Below are 18,008 nucleotides of genomic sequence, written 5' to 3' on the forward strand. Positions count from 1 at the left end.
CCTATCTCTGTAACCCCCCTCCAGCCCCTACACCCCTCCCTATCTCTGTAACCTGCTCCAGCCCCTACACCCCTCCCTATCTCTGTAACCCCCTACACCCTTCCCGATCTCTGTAACCCCCCTCCAGCCCCTACACCCCTCCCTATCTCTGTAACCTGCTCCAGCCCCTACACCCCTCCCTATCTCTATCACCCCCTACACCCCTCCCTATCTCTGTAACCCCCTACACCCCTCCCTATCTCTGTAACCCCCCTCCAGCCCATACACCCCTCCCTATCTCTGTAGCCTCCTCCAGCCCATACACCCCTCCCTATCTCTGTAGCCTCCTCCAGCCCATACACCCCTCCCTATCTCTGTAACCCCCCTCCAGCCCCTACACCCCTCCCTATCTCTGTAACCTCCTCCAGCCCTGACACCTCTCCCTATCTCTGTAACCCCCTCCAGCCCCTACACCCCTCCCTATCTCTGTAGCCTCCTCCAGCCCCTACACCCCTCCCTATCTCTGTAACCTCCTCCAACCCTACACCCCCCCTATCTCTGTAACTTCCTCCAGCCCCTACACCCCTTCCTATCTCTGTAACCTCCTCCAACCCTACACCCCCCCTATCTCTGTAACTTCCTCCAGCCCCTACACCCCTCCCTATCTCTGTAACCTCCTCCAGCCCATACACCCCTCCCTATCATGTAACCCCCTCCAACCCCTACACGACTCCCTATCTCTGTAACTTCCTCCAGTCCTGACACCTCTCCCTATCTCTGTAACCTCCTCCAACCCTACACCCCCTATCTTTGTAACTTCCCTCAGCCTCTACGCCCGTCCTTATCTCTGTAACCTCCTCCAGCCCCTACACCCCTCCCTATCTCTGTAACCTCCTCCAGCCCCTACACCCCTCCCTATCTCTGTAACCGCCTCCAGCCCCTACACCCCTCCCTATCTCTGTAACCCCTCCAACCCCTACACCCCTCCCTATCTCTGTAACCTCCTCCAGCCCCACAACCTCCCCGAGATGTCTGCGCTCCTCTAATTCTGCCCTCCTGAGCATCCCCTGATTATAATCGCTCCACCATCGGTGGCTGTGCCTTCAGCTGCCTGGGCCCCAAGCTCTGGAATTCCCTCCCGAAACCTCTCCGCCTCTCTCTCCTCCTTTAAGACGCTCCTTAAAACTGACCTCTGTGACCCAGCTTTTGGTCACCTGTCCCTAATATCTCCTTATGTGGCTCAGGGTCAACTTTCATCAGATTTACGCCCCTGGGACGTTTTATTACGTGAAAGTTGCTGTCTAAATGTAGGATTGTTGAGTTTAGGTGTATTCGGAATAAGGTGGACGAATTAACTGCGCAGACAGCAATTAACGGATATGATGTAATTGGCATCACGGAGACATGGCTCCAGGGTGACCAAGGCTGGGAACTCTACATCCAGGGGTATTCAATATTTAGGAAGGATAGACAGAAAGGAAAAGGAGGCGGGGTGGCGTTGCTGGTTAAAGAGGAAATTAACGCAATAGTAAGGAAGGACATTAGCTTGGATGATGTGGAATCGGTATGGGTGGAGCTACGGAATACCAAAGGGCAGAAAACGTTAGTGGGAGTTGTGTACAGACCACCAAACAGTAGTAGTGAGGTTGGGGACAGCATCAAACAAGAAATTAGGGATGTGTGCAATAAAGGTACAGCAGTTATCATGGGTGACTTTAATCTACATATAGATTGGGCTAACCAGAGGATTTCCTGGAGTGTGTTAGGGATGGTTTTCTAGACCAATATGTCGAGGGACCAACGAGAGAGCTGGCCATCCTAGACTTGGTGTTGTGTAATGAGAAAGGACTAATTAGCAATCTTGTTGTGCGAGGCCCCTTGGGGAAGAGTGACCATAATATGGTAGAATTCTTTATTAAGATGGAGAGTGACACAGTTAATTCAGAGACTAGGGTCCTGAACTTAAGGAAAGGTAACTTCGATGATATGAGGCGTGAAAATAGACTGGCGAGTGATATTTAAAGGGTTGATGGTGGACATGGTAAACATTTAAAGATCACATGGATGAACTTCAACAATTGTACATCCCTGTCTGGAGTAAAAATAAAACGGAGAAGGTGGCTCAACCGTGGCTAACAAGGAAAATTAAGGGTAGTGTTAAATCCAAGGAAGAGGCATATAAATTGGCCAGAAAAAGCAGCAAACCTGAGGACTGGGAGAAATTTAGAATTCAGCAGAGGAGGACTAAGGGTTTAATTAGGAGGGGGAAAATAGAGTATGAGAGGAAGCTTGCTGGGAACATAAAAACTGCAAAAGCTTCTATAGATATGTGAAAAGAAAAAGATTAGTGAAGACAAACGTAGGTCCCTTGCAGTCAGATTCAGGTGAATTTATAATGGGGAACAAAGAAATGGCAGACCAATTGAACAAATACTTAGGTTCTGTTTTCACAAAGGAAGACACAAATAACCTTCTGGAAGTACTAGGGGACCGAGGGTCTAGTGAGAAGGAGGAACTGAAGGAAATCCTTATTACGGGGGAAATTGTGTTAGGGAAATTGATGGGATTGAAGGCCGATAAATCCCCAGGGCCTGATAGTCTGCATCCCAGAGTACTTAAGTAGCCCTAGAAATAGTAGATGCATTGGTGATCATTTTCCAACAGTCTATCGACTCTGGATCAGTTCCTATGGACTGGAGGGTAGCTAATGTAACACCACTTTTTAAAAATGGAGAGAGAGAAAAAACGGATAATTATAGACCGGTTAGCCTGACATCAGTAGTGGGGAAAATGTTGGAATCAATTATTAAAGATGAAATAGCAGCACATTTGGAAAGCAGTGACAGGATCGGTCCAAGTCAGCATGGATTTATGAAAGGGAAATCATGCTTGACAAATCTTCTGAAATTTTTTCAGGATGTAACTAGCAGAGTGGACAAGGGAGAACCAGTGGATGTGGTGTATTTGGACTTTCAAAAGGCTTTTGACAAGGTCCCACACAAGAGATTGGTGTGCAAAATCAAGGCACATGGTATTGGGGGTAATGTACTGACGTGGATAGAGAACTGGTTGGCAGACAGGAAGCAGAGAGTTGGGATAAATGGGTCCTTTTCAGAATGGCAGGCAGTGACTAGTGGGACCCCAGCTATTTACAATATACATCAATGATTTAGACAAAGGAATTGAGTGTAATATCTCCAAGTTTGCAGATGACACTAAGCTGGGTGGCAGTGTGAGCTGTGAGGAGGATGTTAAGAGGCTGCAGGGTGACTTGGACAGGTTAGGTGAGTGGGCAAATACATGGCAGATGCAGTATAATGTAGATAAATGTGAGGTTATCTATTTTGGGGTCAAAAACACGAAGGCAGAATATTATCTGAATGGCGGTAGATTAGGAAAAGGGGAGGTGCAACGAGACCTGGGTGTCATGGTACATCAGTCATTGAAGGTTGGCATGCAGGTACAGCAGGCGGTGAAGAAGGCAATTGGTATGTTGGCCTTCATAGCGAGGGGATTTGAGTATAGGAGCAGGGAGGTCTTACTGCAGTTGTACAGGGCCTTGATGAGGCCTCACCTGGAATATTGTGTTCAGTTTTGGTCTCCTAATCTGAGGAAGGACATTCTTGCTATTGAGGGAGTGCAACGAAGGTTCACCAGACTGATTCCCGGGATGGCAGGAATACATATGAGGAGAGACTGGATCAACTGGGCCTTTATACATTGGAGTTTAGAAGGATGAGAAGGCATCTCATAGAAACATATAAGATTCTGACGGGACTGGAGAGGTTAGATGCGGGAAGAATGTTCCCGATGTTGGGGAAGTCCAGAACCAGGGGTCACAGTCTAAGGATAAGGGGTAAGCCATTTAGGACTGAGATGAGGAGAAACTTCTTCACTCAGAGAATTGTGAACCTGTGGAATTCCCTGCTGCAGAAAGATGTTGATGCCAGTTTATTGGATATATTCAAGTGGGAGTTAGATATGGCCCTTACGGCTAAAGGGATCAAGGGGTATGGAGAGAAAGCAGGAAAGGGGTACTGAGGGAATGATCAGCCATGATCTTATTGAATGGTGGTGCAGGCTCGAAGAGCCGAATGGCCTACTCCTGCACCTATTTTCTATGTTTCTATGTGTATCTACCCATGACCTTACCGAGGTGGAGCTGCCAACTGATGTCCGGGAGGTTACCAACTTTTGTCTCGACGCTATGGCTGCAGACTCTGTCTCTCTTGGCCCAGCCAATCAAGATACTACCTAGAGCAAGAATCACAAGACAGAATGAATGTACGATACGGCATTCATCAGTAAAATCAGGACCCCCTTTAAAGAGAAAGTCTCACTCAGTGTAACACTGATATACTCCACACCCCTCACTGTAACACTGATATACCCCACACCCCTCACTGTAATACTGATATATCCCACAGTTCAGAGAAGGTTCACTCGGTTGATTCCGGGGATGAGGAGGTTGACTTATGAGGAAAGGTTGGGGAGGTTGGGCCTCTACTCATTGGAGTTCAGAAGAATGAGAGGTGATCTTATGGAAACGTATCAGATTATGAGGGGGCTCGACAAGGTGGATGCAGAGAGGATGTTCCCACTGATGGGGGAGACTAGAACTAGGGGGCATGGTCTTAGAATAAGGGGCTGCCCATTTAAAACTGAGATGAGGAGGAATTTCTTCTCTCAGAGGGTTGTAAATCTGTGGAATTCGCTGCCTCAGAGAGCTGTGGAAGCCGGGACATTGAATATATTTAAGACAGAGATAGACAGTTTCTTAACCGATAAGGGGATAAGGGGGCGGGCAGGGAAGTGGAGCTGAGTCCATGATCGGATCAGCCATGATCGTATTAAATGGCGGAGCAGGCTCGAGGGGCCGAATGGCCGACTCCTGCTCCTCTTTCTGATGTTCTTATATTTTAATGACTTGGATGAAGGGACCGAGTGTAATGTTTCCAAGTTTGCCGACGATACAAAGCGAGGTGGGACAGTAAGCTGTGAGGAGGACACAGTAAAGGGTCTGTAAAGGGATATAGACAGTTTAAGTGAGTGAGCGAGGAGGTGGCAGGTGGAAGTATAATGTGCGGTTATCCACTTCAGAATATTTTTTCTTAATGCCGAGGGACCGGGATTCACCAACATTTATACCGGGGGACTGACGGGGTTAAATCCCGAGGACAGGTGGCACAGACCGGGCTTGTGTTCCTCGAGTGTAGAAGATTAAGGGGCAATCTGATCGAGGTGCTGGGTAAATTGTCCTGTGTCAGCGGGGCGCGGGGGAAAGCCGTCGGGGTCCATGCGTCCGGTCCAACCCCCACCCCCCAATACTCTCATCCACCCTGCCCCGTGTCCCGACTCCCACCGTAACCTCCGCTAGCCCCGGCAACCCTCCGACATCTCTCCCAGCCTCCCATCGAGACCTGTCGCACATTCCCCACTCGCTCCCCCTCCCACCCTGGCTCGCTCTCTCTCTCTCCCTGTCTCTCTCTCTCTCTCTTACTCTCTCTCTCTCCGTCCATTCGCTCTCTCTCTCCGTCCCCTCGCTCTCTCTCTCTCTCTCTTACTCTCTCTCTCTCCGTCCCCTCGCTCTCTCTCTCCGTCCCCTCGCTCTCTCTCTCCCTCCCCTCGCTCTCTCTCTCTCTCCCCTCGCTCTCTCTCTTCGTCCTCTCGCGCTCTCTCTCTCCGTCCTCTCGCGCTCTCTCTCTCTCTCACCTCGCTCTCTCTCTCTCACCTCGCTCTCTCTCTCTCTCCTCGCTCTCTCTCTCCGTCCCCTCGCTCTCTCTCTCGTCCCCTCGCTCTCTCCCCTCGCTCTCTCTCCGTCCCCTCGCTCTCTCTCTCCGTCCCCTCGCTCTCTCTCTCCGTCCCCTCGCTCTCTCTCTCCGTCCCCTCGCTCTCTCTCTCCGTCCCCTCGCTCTCTCTCTCCTCTCGCTCTCTCTCTCCGTCCCCTCGCTCTCTCTCTCCGTCCCCTCGCTCTCTCTCTCCGTCCCCTCGCTCTCTCTCTCTCCTCTCGCTCTCTCTCTCTCCTCTCTCTCTCTCTCTCTGTCCCCTCTCTCTCTCTCTCTCCTCTCGCTCTCTCTCCGTCCGCTCTCTCTCTCCGACCCCTCGCTCTCTCTCTCTCCGACCCCTCGCTCTCTCACTCTCCGACCCCTCGCTCTCTCTCTCTCCGACCCCTCGCTCTCTCTCTCTCCGACCCCTCGCTCTCTCTCTCTCCGACCCCTCGCTCTCTCTCTCTCCGACCCCTCGCTCTCTCTCTCTCCGACCCCTCGCTCTCTCTCTCCGACCCCTCGCTCTCTCTCTCCCCTCGCTTTCTCTCTCTGTCCCCTCGCTTTCTCTCTCTCTGTCCCCTCGCTCTCTCTCTCTCTGTCCCCTCGCTCTCTCTCTCCGTCCCCTCGCTTTCTCTCTCCGACCCCTCGCTCTCTCTCTCTCCGACCCCTCGCTCTCTCTCTCCCCTCGCTTTCCCTCTCCGTCCCCTCGCTCTCTCTCTTTCTCCACTTGTTGTCTCTCTGTCCCCTCGCACTCTCCCCTCGCTCTTTCTCTCCGACCCCTCGCTCTCTCTCTCCCCTCGCACTCTCTCCGTCCCCTCGCTCTCTCTCCGTCCCCTCGCTCTCTCTCCCTTTCTCCACTTGCTCTCTCTCTCTCTCCGTCCCCTCGCACTCTCTCTCCGTCCCCTCGCACTCTCTCTCCGTCCCCTCGCGCTCTCTCTCTCCGTCCCCTCGCGCTCTCTCTCTCCGTCCCCTCGCTCTCTCTCTCCGTCCCCTCGCTCTCTCTCTCTCCCCTCGCTCACTCCGTCCCCTCGCTCTCTCTCTCCGTCCCCTCGCTCTCTCTCTCCGTCCCCTCGCTCTCTCTCTCCATCCCCTCGCTCTCTCTCTCTGTCACCTCGCTCCCTCGCTCTCTCTCTCCGTCCCCCCTCTTTCTCTCTCTCTCCGTCCCCTCGCTCTCTCTCTCTATCCCCTCGCTCCCTCGCTCTCTCTCTCCGTCCCCTCTCTCTCTCTCTCTCCGTTCCCTCGCTCTCTCTCTCCGTCCCCTCGCTCTCTCTCTCCGTCCCCTCGCTCTCTCTCTCCGTCCCCTCGCTCTCTCTCTCTCCGTCCCCTCGCTCTCTCTCTCCGTCCCCTCTCTTTCTCTCTCTCCGTCCCCTCGCTCTCTCTCTCTCTGTCCCCTCGCTCTCTCTCTCCATCTCCTGGCTCTATCTCTCCGTCCCCTCGCTCTCTCTCTCTGTCCCCTCGCTCCCTCGCTCTCTCTCTCCGTCCCCCCTCTTTCTCTCTCTCTCCGTCCCCTCGCTCTCTCTCTCTATCCCCTCGCTCCCTCGCTCTCTCTCTCCGTCCCCTCTCTCTCTCTCTCCGTCCCCTCGCTCTCTCTCTCCGTCCCCTCGCTCTCTCTCTCCGTCCCCTCGCTCTCTCTCTCTCTCTCCCTCGCTCTCTCTCTCTCTCTCCCCTCGCTCTCTCTCTCCGTCCCCTCGCTCTCTCTCTCTCCCCTCGCTCTCTCTCCGTCCCCTCGCTCTCTCTCTCCGTCCCCTCGCTCTCTCTCTCCGTCCCCTCGCTCTCTCTCTCCGTCCCCTCGCTCTCTCTCTCCGTCCCCTCGCTCTCTCTCTCCTCTCGCTCTCTCTCTCCGTCCCCTCGCTCTCTCTCTCCGTCCCCTCGCTCTCTCTCTCTCCTCTCGCTCTCTCTCTCTCCTCTCTCTCTCTCTCTCTCCGTCCCCTCTCTCTCTCTCTCTCCTCTCGCTCTCTCTCCGTCCGCTCTCTCTCTCCGACCCCTCGCTCTCTCTCTCTCCGACCCCTCGCTCTCTCACTCTCCGACCCCTCGCTCTCTCTCTCTCCGACCCCTCGCTCTCTCTCTCTCCGACCCCTCGCTCTCTCTCTCTCCGACCCCTCGCTCTCTCTCTCTCCGACCCCTCGCTCTCTCTCTCTCCGACCCCTCGCTCTCTCTCTCCGACCCCTCGCTCTCTCTCTCCCCTCGCTTTCTCTCTCTGTCCCCTCGCTTTCTCTCTCTCTGTCCCTTCGCTCTCTCTCTCTCTGTCCCCTCGCTCTCTCTCTCCGTCCCCTCGCTTTCTCTCTCCGACCCCTCGCTCTCTCTCTCTCCGACCCCTCGCTCTCTCTCTCCCCTCGCTTTCCCTCTCCGTCCCCTCGCTCTCTCTCTTTCTCCACTTGTTGTCTCTCTGTCCCCTCGCACTCTCCCCTCGCTCTTTCTCTCCGACCCCTCGCTCTCTCTCTCCCCTCGCACTCTCTCCGTTCCCTCGCTCTCTCTCCGTCCCCTCGCTCTCTCTCCCTTTCTCCACTTGCTCTCTCTCTCTCTCCGTCCCCTCGCACTCTCTCTCCGTCCCCTCGCACTCTCTCTCCGTCCCCTCGCGCTCTCTCTCTCCGTCCCCTCGCGCTCTCTCTCTCCGTCCCCTCGCTCTCTCTCTCCGTCCCCTCGCTCTCTCTCTCTCCCCTCGCTCTCTCCGTCCCCTCGCTCTCTCTCTCCGTCCCCTCGCTCTCTCTCTCCGTCCCCTCGCTCTCTCTCTCCATCCCCTCGCTCTCTCTCTCTGTCACCTCGCTCCCTCGCTCTCTCTCTCCGTCCCCCCTCTTTCTCTCTCTCTCCGTCCCCTCGCTCTCTCTCTCTATCCCCTCGCTCCCTCGCTCTCTCTCTCCGTCCCCTCTCTCTCTCTCTCTCCGTTCCCTCGCTCTCTCTCTCCGTCCCCTCGCTCTCTCTCTCCGTCCCCTCGCTCTCTCTCTCTCCGTCCCCTCGCTCTCTCTCTCCGTCCCCTCGCTCTCTCTCTCTATCCCCTCGCTCCCTCGCTCTCTCTCTCCGTCCCCTCTCTCTCTCTCTCTCCGTTCCCTCGCTCTCTCTCTCCGTCCCCTCGCTCTCTCTCTCCGTCCCCTCGCTCTCTCTCTCTCCGTCCCCTCGCTCTCTCTCTCCGTCCCCTCGCTGTCTCTCTCTGTCCCCTCGCTCCCTCGCTCTCTCTCTCCGTCCCCTCTCTTTCTCTCTCTCCGTCCCCTCGCTCTCTCTCTCTCTGTCCCCTCGCTCTCTCTCTCCATCTCCTGGCTCTATCTCTCCGTCCCCTCGCTCTCTCTCTCTGTCCCCTCGCTCCCTCGCTCTCTCTCTCCGTCCCCCCTCTTTCTCTCTCTCTCCGTCCCCTCGCTCTCTCTCTCTATCCCCTCGCTCCCTCGCTCTCTCTCTCCGTCCCCTCTCTCTCTCTCTCCGTCCCCTCGCTCTCTCTCTCCGTCCCCTCGCTCTCTCTCTCCGTCCCCTCGCTCTCTCTCTCCGTCCCCTCGCTCTCTCTCTCCGTCCCCTCGCTCTCTCTCTCTCCGTCCCCTCGCTCTCTCTCTCCGTCCCCTCGCTGTCTCTCTCTGTCCCCTCGCTCCCTCGCTCTCTCTCTCCGTCCCCTCTCTTTCTCTCTCTCCGTCCCCTCGCTCTCTCTCTCTCTGTCCCCTCGCTCTCTCTCTCCATCTCCTGGCTCTATCTCTCCGTCCCCTCGCTCTCTCTCTCTGTCCCCTCGCTCCCTCGCTCTCTCTCTCCGTCCCCCCTCTTTCTCTCTCTCTCCGTCCCCTCGCTCTCTCTCTCTATCCCCTCGCTCCCTCGCTCTCTCTCTCCGTCCCCTCTCTCTCTCTCTCCGTTCCCTCGGTCTCTCTCTCCGTCCCCTCGCTCTCTCTCTCCGTCCCCTCGCTCTCTCTCTCCGTCCCCTCGCTCTCTCTCTCCGTCCCCTCGCTCTCTCTCTCCGTCCCCTCGCTCTCTCTCTCTCCGTCCCCTCGCTCTCTCTCTCCGTCCCCTCGCTGTCTCTCTCTGTCCCCTCGCTCCCTCGCTCTCTCTCTCCGTCCCCTCTCTTTCTCTCTCTCCGTCCCCTCGCTCTCTCTCTCTCTGTCCCCTCGCTCTCTCTCTCCGTCCCCTCGCTCTATCTCTCCGTCCCCTCGTTCTCTCTCTCCGTCCCCTCGCTCCCTCTCTCCGTCCCCTCTCTTTCTCTCTCTCACTCCCCTCGCTCTCTCTCTCCGTACCCTCGCTCTCTCTCCGTCCCCTCGCGCTCTCTCTCCGTCCCTCGCTCTCTCTCTCTCTCCCCTCGCTCTCTCTCTCTCCATCCCCTCGCTCTCTCTCTCTCCCCTCGCTCTCTCTCTCTCTCTCTCTCCCCCCTCGCTCGCAGTCTCCGTCCCCTCGCTCTCTCTCTCTCCGTCTCCTCGCTCTCTCTCTCTCTCTGTCCCCTCTCTCTCTCTCTCTCCGTCCCCTCTCTCTTTCTCTCTCCGTCCCCTCGCTCTCTCTCTCTCCGTCCCCTCGCTCTCTCTCTCTCCGTCGCCTCGATCTCTCTCTCTCTCCGTCCCCTCGATCTCTCTCTCTCTCCGTCCCCTCGCTCTCTCTCTCTCCCTCGCTCCCTCTCTCTGTTCCCTCGCTCTCTCTCTCCCTCCCCTCGCTCTCTCTCTCTCTCTCCGTCCCCTCGCTCGCTCTCTCTCTCTCCCTCCCTCCCCTCGCTCTCTCTCTCTCTCTCCGTCCCCTCGCTCGCTCTCTCTCTCTCCCCTCGCTCTCTCTCTCTCCCCTCGCTCTCTCTCTCTCCGTTCCCTCGATCTCTCTCTCCTTTCCGTCGCTCTCTCTCCGTCCCCTCGCTCTCTCTCCGTCCCTTCGCTCCCTCTATCCGTCCCCTCGCTCCCTCTATCCGTCCCCTCGCTCCCTCTATCCGTCCTCTCGCTCTCTCTCTCCGTCCCCTCGCTCTCTCTCTCCCCTCGCTCTCTCTCTCCGTCCCCTCGCTCTCGCTCTCCGTCCCCTTACTCTCTCTCCGTCCCCTCGCTCTCTCTCTCTGTCCCCTCGCTCTCTCTCTGTCCCCTCGCTCTCTCTCTCTGTCCCCTCGCTCCCTCGCTCTCTCTCTCTGTCCCCTTGCTCCTTCGCTCTCTCTCTCCGTCCCCTTCTCTCTCTCTCTCTCCGTCCCCTCGCTCTCTCTCTCTATCCCCTCGCTCTCCCTCTCTGTCTGTCCCCTCGCTCCCTCGCTCTCTCTCTCCGTCCCCTCTCGCTCTCTCTCTCCGTCCCCTCGCTCTCTCTCTCCGTCCCCTCGCTCTCTCTCTCCGTCCCCTCGCTCTCTCTCTCCGTCCCCTCGCTCCCTCGCTCACTCTCTCCGTCCCTTCTCTTTCTCTCTCTCCGTCCCTTCTCTTTCTCTCTCTCCGTCCCCTCGCTCTCTCTCTCTCTCTGTCCCCTCGCTCTCTCTCTCTCTGTCCCCTCGCTCTCTCTCTCCGTCCCCTCGCTCTCTCTCCGTCCCCTCGCTCTCTCTCTCTGTCCCCTCGCTCCCTCTCTCCGTCCCCTCTCTTTCTCTCTCTCTCCGTACCCTCGCTCTCTCTCCGTCCCCTCGCTCTCTCTCTCCGTCCCCTCGCGCTCTCTCTCTCTCCGTCCCCTCGCTCTCTCTCTCCGTCCCCTCGCGCTCTCTCTCTCTCCTCGCTCTCTCTCTCTCTCTCTCCCCTCGCTCGCTGTCTCCGTCCCCTCGCTCTCTCGCTCTCTGTCCCCTCTCTCTCTCTCTCCGTCCCCTCGCTCTCTCTCTCTCTGTCCCCTCTCTCTCTCTCTCCGTCCCCTCTCTCTCTCTCTCTCTCTCTCCGTCCCCTCACTCTCTCTCTCTCTGTCCCCTCTATCTCTCTCTCTCCGTCCCCTCGCTCTCTCTCTCCGTCCCCTCGCTCTCTCTCTCCGTCCCCTCGCTCTCTCTCTCCGTCCCCTCGCTCCCTCGCTCACTCTCTCCGTCCCTTCTCTTTCTCTCTCTCCGTCTCTTCTCTTTCTCTCTCTCCGTCCCCTCGCTCTCTCTCTCTCTCTGTCCCCTCGCTCTCTCTCTCTCTGTCCCCTCGCTCTCTCTCTCCGTCCCCTCGCTCTCTCTCCGTCCCCTCGCTCTCTCTCTCTGTCCCCTCGCTCTCTCTCTCTGTCCCCTCGCTCCCTCTCTCCGTCCCCTCTCTTTCTCTCTCTCTCTCCCCTCGCTCTCTCTCTCCGTACCCTCGCTCTCTCTCCGTCCCCTCGCTCTCTCTCTCCGTCCCCTCGCGCTCTCTCTCTCTCCCCTCGCTCTCTCTCTCCCCTCGCTCTCTCTCTCCCCTCGCTCTCTCTCTCTCTCTCTCCCCTCGCTCGCTGTCTCCGTCCCCTCGCTCTCTCGCTCTCTGTCCCCTCTCTCTCTCTCTCCGTCCCCTCGCTCTCTCGCTCTCTGTCCCCTCTCTCTCTCTCCGTCCCCTCGCTCTCTCTCTCTCTGTCCCCTCTCTCTCTCTCTCCGTCCCCTCTCTCTCTCTCTCTCCGTCCCCTCTCTCTCTCTCTCTCCGTCCCCTCTATCTCTCTCTCTCCGTCCCCTCGCTCTCTCTCTCTACCCCCTCGCTCTCTCTCTCTCTCCGTCCCCTCGCTCTGTCTCTCTCTCTCTCTCCCCTTGCTCTCTCTCTCCGTCCCCTCTCTCTCTCTCCCTCTGTCCCCTCGCTCCCTCTCTGTTCCCTCGCTCTCTCTCTCCCTCTCCTCGCTCTCTCGCTCTCTCTCCGTCCCCTCGCTCGCTCTCTCTCTCTCCCCTCGCTCGCGATCTCTCTCTCCCCTCGCTCTCTCTCTCTCTCTCCCCTCGCTCTCTCTCTCTCTCTCCCCTCGCTCTCTCTCTCTCTCTCCCCTCGCTCTCTCTCTCTCTCTCCCCTCGCTCTCTCTCTCTCTCTCCCCTCGCTCTCTCTCTCTCTCTCCCCTCGCTCTCTCTCTCTCTCTCCCCTCGCTCTCTCTCTCTCTCCCCTCGCTCTCTCTCTCTCCGTCCCCTCGATCTCTCTCTCCGTTCCGTCGCTCTCTCTCCGTCCCCTCGCTCTCTCTCTCCGTCCCCTCGCTCCCTCTATCCGTCCCCTCGCTCCCTCTATCCGTCCCCTCGCTCTCTCTCTCCGTCCCCTCGCTCTCTCTCTCCCCTCGCTCTCTCTCTCCCCTCGCTCTCTCTCTCTCTCTCTCCCCTCGCTCGCTGTCTCCGTCCCCTCGCTCTCTCGCTCTCTGTCCCCTCTCTCTCTCTCTCCGTCCCCTCGCTCTCTCGCTCTCTGTCCCCTCTCTCTCTCTCCGTCCCCTCGCTCTCTCTCTCTCTGTCCCCTCTCTCTCTCTCTCCGTCCCCTCTCTCTCTCTCTCTCCGTCCCCTCTCTCTCTCTCTCTCCGTCCCCTCTATCTCTCTCTCTCCGTCCCCTCGCTCTCTCTCTCTACCCCCTCGCTCTCTCTCTCTCTCCGTCCCCTCGCTCTGTCTCTCTCTCTCTCTCCCCTTGCTCTCTCTCTCCGTCCCCTCTCTCTCTCTCCCTCTGTCCCCTCGCTCCCTCTCTGTTCCCTCGCTCTCTCTCTCCCTCTCCTCGCTCTCTCGCTCTCTCTCCGTCCCCTCGCTCGCTCTCTCTCTCTCCCCTCGCTCGCGATCTCTCTCTCCCCTCGCTCTCTCTCTCTCTCTCCCCTCGCTCTCTCTCTCTCTCTCCCCTCGCTCTCTCTCTCTCTCTCCCCTCGCTCTCTCTCTCTCTCTCCCCTCGCTCTCTCTCTCTCTCTCCCCTCGCTCTCTCTCTCTCTCTCCCCTCGCTCTCTCTCTCTCTCTCCCCTCGCTCTCTCTCTCTCTCCCCTCGCTCTCTCTCTCTCCGTCCCCTCGATCTCTCTCTCCGTTCCGTCGCTCTCTCTCCGTCCCCTCGCTCTCTCTCTCCGTCCCCTCGCTCCCTCTATCCGTCCCCTCGCTCCCTCTATCCGTCCCCTCGCTCTCTCTCTCCGTCCCCTCGCTCTCTCTCTCCGTCCCCTCGCTCTCTCTCTCCGTCCCCTCGCTCTCTCTCTCCGTCCCCTCGCTCTCTCTCCGTCCCCTCGCTCTCTCTCTCCGTCCCCTCGCTCTCTCTCTCCCCTCTCCGTCCCCTCGCTCTCTCTCTCCGTCCCCTCGCTCTCTCTCTCTCTCTCTCCCCCCTCGCTCTATCTCTCTCCCCTCGCTCTCTCTCTCTCCCCTCGCTCTCTCTCTCTCTCCGTTCCCACGATCTCTCTCTCTCCCCTCGCTCTCTCTCTCTCTCCGTCCCCTCGATCTCTCTCTGTCCCCTTGCTCTCTCTCTCTCTCCCCTCGCACTCTCTCTCCGTCCCCTCGCACTCTCGCTCCGTCCCCTCGCTCTCTCTCTCTCTCTCCCCTCGCTCGCTCTCTCCGTCCCCTTGCTCTCTCTCTCTCTCTCCTCGCACTCTCTCTCCGTCCCCTCGCTCTCTCTCTCTCTCCCCTCGCTCTCTCTCTCCGTCCCCTCGCTCTCTCTCTCTCTCCCCTCGTTCTCTCTCTCCGGCCCCTCGCTCTCTCGCTCCCCTCGCGCTCTCTCTCTCTCTCCGTCCCCTCGCTCTCTCTCTCTGTCCCCTCGCTCTCTCTCTCTGTCCCCTCGCTCCCTCTCTCTGTCCCCTCGCTCCCTCGCTCTCTCTCTCTGTCCCCTTGCTCCTTCGCTCTCTCTCTCCGTCCCCTTCTCTCTCTCTCTCTCCGTCCCCTCGCTCTCTCTCTCTATCCCCTCGCTCTCTCTCTCTATCCCCTCGCTCTCTCTCTCTGTCCCCTCGCTTCCTCGCTCTCTCTCTCCGTCCCCTCTCGCTCTCTCTCTCCGTCCCCTCGCTCTCTCTCTCTCCGTCCCCTCGCTCTCTCTCTCTCCGTCCCCTCGCTCTCTCTCTCTGTCCCCTCGCTCTCTCTCTCCGTCCCCTCGTTCTTTCTCTCTGTCCCCTCGCTCCCTCTCTCCGTCCCCTCTCTTTCTCTCTCTCTCTCCCCTCGCTCTCTCTCTCCGTACCCTCGCTCTCTCTCCGTCCCCTCGCTCTCTCTCTCCGTCCCCTCGCGCTCTCTCTCTCTCCCCTCGCTCTCTCTCTCTCCATCCCCTCGCTCTCTCTCTCCCCATCCCCTCGCTCTCTCTCTCCCCATCCCCTCGCTCTCTCTCTCCCCATCCCCTCGCTCTCTCTCTCCCCATCCCCTCGCTCTCTCTCTCCCCTCGCTCTCTCTCTCTCTCTCTCCCCTCGCTCTCTCTCTCTCTCTCTCCCCTCGCTCTCTCTCTCTCTCTCCCCCCTCGCTCGCTGTCTCCGTCCCCTCGCTCTCTCGCTCTCTGTCCCCTCTCTCTCTCTCTCTCCGTCCCCTCGCTCTCTCTCTCTCCGTCCCCTCTCTCTCTCTCTCTCTCTCTCTCCGTCCCCTCACTCTCTCTCTCTCTGTCCGCTCTCTCTCTCTCTCTCTGTCCCCTCGATCTCTCTCTCTCCGTCCCCTCGATCTCTCTCTCTCCGTCCCCTCGCTCTCTCTCTCTACCCCCTCGCTCTCTCTCTCCGTCCCCTCGCTCTGTCTCTCTCTCTCTCTCTCCCCTTGCTCTCTCTCTCCGTCCCCTCTCTCTCTCTCCCCTCGCTCCCTCTCTGTTCCCTCGCTCTCTCTCTCCCTCTCCTCGCTCTCTCTCTCTCTCTCCGTCCCCTCGCTCGCTCTCTCTCTCTCCCCTCGCTCTCTCTCTCCCCCTCGCTCGCTCTCTCTCTCCTCGCTCTCTCTCTCTCTCCCCTCTCTCTCCCCTCGCTCTCTCTCTCTCTCCCCTCGCTCTCTCTCTCTCCGTCCCCTCGATCTCTCTCTCTCCGTTCCGTCGCTCTCTCTCCGTCCCCTCGCTCTCTCTCTCCGTCCCCTCGCTCCCTCTCTCCGTCCCCTCGCTCCCTCTATCCGTCCTCTCGCTCTCTCTCACCGTCCCCTCGCTCTCTCTCACCGTCCCCTCGCTCTCTCTCTCCGTCCCCTCGCTCTCTCTCTCCGTCCCCTCGCTCTCTCTCCGTCCCCTCGCTCTGTCTCTCCCCTCTCCGTCCCCTCGCTCTCTCTCTCCGTCCCCTCGCTCTCTCTCTCCGTCCCCTCGCTCTCTCTCTCCGTCCCCTCGCTCTCTCTCTCTGTCCCCTCGCTCTCTCTCTCTCTCTCTCCCCCCTCGCTCTATCTCTCTCCCCTCGCTCTCTCTCTCTCCCCTCGCTCTCTCTCTCTCTCCGTTCCCTCGATCTCTCTCTCTCCCCTCGCTCTCTCTCTCTCTCCGTCCCCTCGCACTCTCGCTCCGTCCCCTCGCTCTCTCTCTCTCTCTCCCCTCGCTCTCTCTCTCTCTCTCTCCCCTCGCTCTCTCTCTCTCTCTCTCCCCATCCCCTCCCTCTCTCTCTCCCCTCGCTCTCTCTCTCTCCGTCCCCTCTCTCGCTCTCTCCGTCCCCTCGCTCTCTCTGTCCCCTCGCTCTCTCTCTCCGTCCACTCGCTCTCTCTCTCCCCTCCCCTCGCACTCTCTCTCTGTCCCCTCGCTCTCTCTCTCCCCTCCCCTCGCACTCTCTCTCCGTCCCCTCGGTCTCTCTCTCTCCCTTCGCTCGCTCTCCGTCCTCTCGCGCTCTCTCTCTCCCCTCGCTCTCTCTCTCCGTCCCCTCGCTCGCTCTCTCCGTCCCCTCGCTCGCTCTCTCCGTCCCCTCGCTCGCTCTCTCCGTCCCCTCGCTCGCTCCGTCCCCTCGCTCTCTCTCTCCGTCCCCTCGCTCTCTCTCCCCTCGCTCTCTCTCTCCGTCCCCTCGCTCTCTCTCTCTCCGTCCCCTCTCTCTCTCTCCGTCCCCTCTCTTTCTCTCTCCCCTCTCTCTCGCTCTCTCCATCCCCTCTCTCTCTCTCTGTCCCCTCTCTCTCCCCTCGCACTCTCTCTCTTCCCTCGCTCTCTCTCTCTTCCCTCGCTCTCTCTCTCTCTCCCCTCGCACTCTCTCTCCGTCCCCTCGCTTTCTCTCTCCGTCCCCTCGCTCTCTCCGTCCACTCGCTCTCTCTCTTTCTCCCCTTGCTCTCTCTCTGTCCCCTCGCACTCTCTCTGTCCCCTCGCACTCTCCCCTCGCTCTCTCTCTCTCTCTCTCTCTCTCTCCACTCGCTCTCTCTCTCTCTCTCTCTCTCTCTCTCTCTCTCTCCTCTCGCTCTCTCTCTCTCTCCCCTCGCTCTCTCTCTCTCTCTCTCTCTCTCTCCCCTCGCTCTCTCTCTCTCTCTTTCTCTCCCCTCGCATTCTCCCCTCGCTCTCTCTCTCTCCCCTCGCACTCTCCCCTCGCTCTCTCTCCCCTCGCTCTCTCTCTCTCTCTCTCTCTCCCCTCGCTCTCTCTCTCTCTCTCTCCCCTCGCTCTCTCTCTGTCCCCTCGCTCTCTCTCCGTCCCCTTGCACTCTCTCTCCGTCCCATCGCTCTCTCTATCTCCGTCCCCTCTCTCTCTCTTTGTTCCCTCGCGCTCTCTCTCTCTCTCTCCGTTCTCTCTCTCTCTCTCTCTCTCTCCGTTCCCTCGCTCGCTCTCTCCTCTCTCTGTTCCCTCGCGCTCTCTCTCTCTCCGTCCCCTCGCCCTCTCCGTCCCCTCGCTGTCTCTCTCATCGTCCCCTAGATCTCTCTCTCTCTCCCTCCCCTCGCTCTCTCTCTGTCCCCTCGCTGTCTCTCTCATCGTCCCCTAGATCTCTCTCTCTCTCCATCCCCTCGCTCTCTCTCTCTCTCCCCTCGCTCTCTCTCCGTCCCCTCGGTCTCTCTCTCTCTCTCTCTCTCCCCTCGCTCTCTCTCCGTCCCCTCGCTCTCTCTCTCTCTCTCTCCCCTCGCTCTCTCTCCGTCCCCTCGCTCTCTCTCTCCCTCCCCTCGCTCTTTCTCTCTGTCGTCCCCTCGATCTCTCTCTCTCCCTCTCCCTTCGCTCTCTCTCTCTCCCCTCGCTCTCTCTCTCCGTCCCCTTGCTCTCTCTCTCTCGCTCCTCGCACTCTCGCTCCGTCCCCTCGCACTCTCGCTCCGTCCCCTCGCTCTCCCTCTCTCTCTCCCCTCGCTCTCTCTCTCCGTCCCCTCGCTCCCTCTCTCTCTCCCCTCGTTCTCTCTCTCCGTCCCCTCGCTCTCTCGCTCCCCTCGCGCTCTCTCTCTCTCTCCGTCCCCTCGCTCTCTCTCTCCGTCCCCTCGCTCTCTCTCTCCGTCCCCTCGCTCTCTCTCTCTCTCTCCCCTCGCTTTCTCTCTCGCTCCATCCCCTCTCTCTCCATCCCCTCGCTCTCTCTCTCCGTCCCCTCGCTCTCTCTCTCCGTCCCCTCGCTCTCTCTCTCCGTCCCCTCGCTCTCTCTCCGTCCCCTCGCTCTCTCTCTCTCTCTCTCCGTCCCCTCGCTCTCTCTCTCTCTCTCTCGTCCCCTCGCTCTCTCTCTCC

This window comes from Pristiophorus japonicus, chromosome 32 (assembly GCF_044704955.1).
Source record: "Pristiophorus japonicus isolate sPriJap1 chromosome 32, sPriJap1.hap1, whole genome shotgun sequence".
Taxonomy (NCBI): domain Eukaryota; kingdom Metazoa; phylum Chordata; class Chondrichthyes; family Pristiophoridae; genus Pristiophorus; species Pristiophorus japonicus.